The sequence below is a fragment of the Myotis lucifugus genome, unplaced genomic scaffold (assembly GCF_000147115.1).
Source record: "Myotis lucifugus unplaced genomic scaffold, Myoluc2.0 scaffold_82, whole genome shotgun sequence".
In the NCBI taxonomy this organism is placed as follows: Eukaryota; Metazoa; Chordata; class Mammalia; order Chiroptera; family Vespertilionidae; genus Myotis; species Myotis lucifugus.
The window spans coordinates 3,257,283-3,262,426 of NW_005871130.1; positions in this window are offsets into that span (position 1 = coordinate 3,257,283).

The window sequence follows — 5,144 nt, forward strand, 5'->3', positions numbered from 1 at the left end:
GGTTGGAACATGGATGTCCCTGAGGAAAGGTTGGAAGGTTAAGTCAATGCATGAGAGCCAAGCTGAGGGGTCTGCGCCTTACAGTAGCTTCTGGTGGCTTTTGAGCCGGGAGTGGCACGATGATGATGGAGCTGGAGACGGCTGTATCTGCACACAAGGCAGAGGGCACATGGAGAAAGGGAGGAGCGTGTCAGGGTGTACGCAGAGAGCCTTCGCAGTGAGGAAGGCTGAGAACTTGGAGCTTGTGGTTAGACAGACTGTGTTCAAATCCCAACTCCACTCTTCCCAGTGGTGTGGCCTTGGGCCAGGCATAATTTTTTACCTGGCCTTGGCTTACTCTGTCAGATGTGAGTAATATAGCTTACTTCCACGGACTGACATAAAGGTAGATGTAATAAAACTCACGAACTGCCTCGTCAGTGCCCCATGCATGGAAAACACTCATCAGTGGTGGTTGTATTAGTGTCATGTGGTTGATGTAACACATTATCACAGACTCTATGGCTGCAAACAACAGAAATTTATTCCTTTGAGGTTTTGGGGGCTGGAAGTCAGAGATCAGCATCACTGAGCAAAGTCTAGGTGCTGGCAGGGCCTCATGCCCTCCAGATGCTCTTGGGGAGTGTCCACTGCCTCCCCTTCCCTGGCCCTCAAGGCCTGCAGTGTAACATGTTCTCTCTGACTCTGCTTCTCTCTGCTTCCATCACATGGCTTTCTCCTGCTCTGTGGCCAGCTCGCCCTCTGCCTCCTTGTATAAGGGGACATGTGGGTACATTTAATGCCCATACAGGTAACCAGGTAATGTGGGTTAGTTTCCTTTGGCTGCTGTGACCAACCATCATACCGAGTGGCTTCCAGCAACAGAGATTCATCTATCACAGCTCTGCAGGCCAGAGGCTGCCTGAAGGTGCCCACAGGGCTGGTTCCTTTGTTGCCTAAGAGGGAACGAAGCTTCTGGTGGTGGCCGTCACCTCGGAGGGCCTAGGTTGGCAGTTGCATCACTGCAGGTTCTACCCCCTCATCACATAGTGCTGCTTTCTGTGTGTCTCTGTCTCTTCTCTTTTTCTTATAAAAACTCCAGTCACTGTATTTAGATCCACCCAACTCTCATAGGATCCTATTTACAGCTGCAAAGACCAGATTTCCTATTAAGGTCATCTTCACAGGTACCTGGATTGAGGACTTGGGCATATCTTTTGGGGAATACACTGCAACCTCTAATGCTCCCCATTTCAAGGCCTTTGACTTTACCACACTCGCAAGACCTTTCATGTCATGTAAGGAAACATTAGAGGTTCCCAGGAGGAGAGCCTGGGCATCTTTGGGGCCGTTAATCAGCTTGCCCGAGTGGTGATTGCTGGGTGCTGAAAGAGTGGGTGGGTTCTCTTTGTCCCTCATTGATTGGAGACAACAGTCACTGAGTTTGGGACCAGGACTGGAGCAGGGCATCCCAGGCTCAGGTCAGGGCCCTTGTGGTCAGACAGACCTCACTCTGTGCCTGGGACAAGGCGCTTCCCTCAGTGTGTCCAGCTCCCTGAATGGGGAGAACAAAAGCCCTCCTCAGAGATGAGTGGGAGGATGCTGGGAGTCAGTACACCTGTGACCCTGGGCCAGGCATCCAGCTGTCTGTCAGCAGGTGCTACACCACTGTGATCACCATCGTTCCTGTCCTCAATCCAGTGCTCTCTGCTTCCTTGCAGTGTGTGGCATAAAGACACCATGACACCTCAATTCAGGCACCAAGGAAGATCCTTCCGATGGGACTAGAGAGAGAGTGTTTACTATAGTGGGATTAAAGGGTTCCGGAAGCCAGTAACCTGCCTGGAGTGAGGGGTGTGGGCGGCAGAGGAGGTGGAGGAAGAAGAAGGGACGGAGAGGGTGGAGGATGGTGGGGGACAGATAGAGAGCCCATGAGCCCCAGCCATGAACTTGGGGTGGAAGGAGGGCAACTGAGGCCGTCAAGATCAGGAGGGGTCACCCTACCCCAAGGCGCCTCAGTGCCTCATCTCTCTGCATGATTTCTGTCTGTCTTCAGTGGCTGGGTGGCATTGTCCTGTGATTTCTAGCACTTCTCTGAGATCTCAGAGGTGTCATGGCCTGTGGGTGGCTTCTTGGCTTCCTGGCAATGCTGTCTACAAAGCCCAGAGCTCCCCAGGGCATGAGTATAGGGCGATGGGGAATCACAAAGAGAAACACAAGAGACAAGAACATGGTGAGCGTAATGTTTCTTTTGCTGTCCCTGCACAGTGACACTCTAGGTCGCTGCTGGCTCCCAGGGGACAGTCCCTGAGATTTGCCAGCGTGCTTGAAGTCTGTGTGAGGCTCAGAGGCCTGGCTGCGGATGGCGGTGGGAGGAGTATGAACAGCACTATAGACACAAACCAGGATTACCCATTCTCTAAGGATGGAGAAACACCTTCACGCGGGGGTGTGGAAATTTGCCCTGTGTTTATTCATGGCCACCTCTGTCCTGTATGGCTGCCCATGTGAAAATCCACACTGAAAACAGGGGAGCCCAGTGGGGCCCAGAGCCGGGAGAGAGCAGATAAAACATTCCAGCAGTCGGACCCAAGCTAACAGAAGTAAAGGGTAATTTACCCTTTATTTAAAATCCAAAGGCATCTTTTTACTGGGAGCTCTTGGCTCTATTCTTGCCATTTGGAAGAAAATAAAAGAAATGCTTGGGGATTTCGAAGTAAAATTTCACAACCGGTATGTCTTGACTTTCTCTCCCTTCAACCAAGACATTCTTTGCTGGAGTCCTTTATCTAGTGCTTTGTATACATATTTTTAATCCTACACAAAAATGATAGGATGTCAAGAAGGATCTATAATAACACCATTTTTTTTCGTTCACTTCAAAGACTTGGCAATTTCTGATCCGCGTGACATTCACACTCCTTCAGGGTCAAACAGCATCTTGCAGCCTTCATAAAATGATTAAATATTTTAAACAGCTCCTGCTTATACCTCCATCGCCCCTGGAGACTGATACTGTTATCGTTTTTGTCAAAGCCGGTTTCCATCCGCATTTGTCATTCCTGCTTGCATTTATGAGTTATCAATCGCCGCGTCAACATGCAAAGTAACTGATGTTCTCTGGGCGGTATTGGATGGTCTGTCTGGGGCTTTTAATCAATGCTGATTTTTATTTTCCATACCCATACATAAATCTTTACCATTCCGGGCCACGTATAATGCGTTTTGTAGGAAACGCAGTGACAGAAGCAGTAGTTATATTATCAAACATTATACCTCGGGGCTAGCTGAGCACCAAGGGCTTTCAGAGGGGAACTCGGGGAGTTACTGTGCAGGAGACAGGGCCGCAGCAGAGAATACAGGAATGGGTTGCTGCCCTTTATGAATAACATCCTGCCAGCTAATCCTTCTCACTTAAACACAGTCAAATTCCTTCCCTGAGCCTCTGCAACTTACTCATTGTTTTTTAAAAGGCAAAGTTTGCATAATCTACACAAATAATAATGAGCCATGTTTTTTATTCCTTCAACTTTCCCCCAGGGACATACATTCAAATGGCAGAATTAGAACTTTTTTTGGGAATCGCTTCTTCAACCAATCACTGGAATTTTCCATGCTATGTTTCATCCCCATTTGATTTAAGAGAGAGTTTGATTTGCCCTTTAAAAGGGCACTTGCCTTGTTGGCTGGTAATCATTGCAGAAATCATTCAAACAAGACATGAGTGTCCAGCGGAACCCGAGTGCGTGCAGACACCCACGGTCGTGGGAAATCACCACAGTGTCTTACAAACGAATCCAGAGGAGGATTAAAAAGCCCAGCAGCGACAACTCTGCAGCCCGAAGAGCTCAAGGACCCACAGGTGCTCATGAGCTTTCTGGAAAGAGGAGAACGCTGACAATGGCCTGCAAGTTTTCTCATGCCATCTGCATGCTTCTTCATGGTCCTCTATAAACTAGTCATCCCCCCTCAAACTTCAGGCCCCGCCTTCCTCTCTGGACTTGTAGCTGCCCTCAGCTACCTCCCTGGCAGCCCAGCCTGGAAGGGCAAGGTTTGCAGGGCAAGGGGCTCTGGCTTAGTTCGTTCTCTGGGATTTGCAGCAGAAATTCAGAACCCCAATGTTGGCTGCTACCACAAACGTATCTTTCAAAAGTTTTGCAGTTGTAGAGATGTCTCCCAGCATTTGAACTAGGAAATCAAACATGAAAGTAAACAGGTCTTGTCAAGGGATGGCCAGTGGTCGAGATGAAGACCTGATGAATGGGTCCTAAAAACCCAGGCATGCTCCTAAACCAGGCTATCAGTGAAAAGCAACTTCTGCAGAGGGAGTTCAGAAATCCAGAGTCGAAAATGGCTTTTGATGTTGTTTTAAGAGGCAGTGTGTTCTGTATTGAATTCAAGTGCTCACAGCTTCACAAAACCAGCGAGCTGCCGGCTCCATTTGGCATTTGCATGTTCACTAAGCAGCATGTGATAACTTCAATATTTATTGATCTGAACATGGGGAGACTCACTCGCTTGCCAAACAGGAAGTCTTCACCATCTAGAAATTTCAAGCAGACTGGAGCACCGTGTCCTCGGATAGGCTGTGCAAAGTCATTTAGCAAGGCCAGGTTGCTGATGAATGGGAATGGCCAAGGAAGCTTACTGGTGTGTGCCCTGTTTTGTGCCCAGGGACAATCCAAACCAAGTCTAACTCCTCTTACACTGAGTAGGTCTTTGAATGCTGACTGTCCCCAACACCCAAGTCCTCGCTCCTGAGCATCTTTCAGGTCCTGCTCACGCTCGTCATCCTTCCTCCTTGGTAAACTCTTGGCATTGTTCCCATCCTTGTAAATACCTGCATGGGCCCTACACAGTTGGACCGGGTGACAGCAGATCAGTGTCATCACCACTGGCATTCTAAATACTGCTCTTCTATTCACGAGTTCCAAGATCAATTATTCCACAAGTGTTCTAGAGTGCCTACTGTGTGTCAGCTGAGGTGTGAGGCCTGGGCACGGGGGCTCAGCTGTCACAACACTCCCTGATAACTGCACCCCCCCCCCCCCCGTGCATGCTGGTGTTCTGTGTGGCCAGGCCTGCTTTGTCCATTCTCCATGGACAACAACGTTAGCATTGCATGAGACCAGTGTTCTTAAAAATCCCCCCATGGGTTTTCTTAG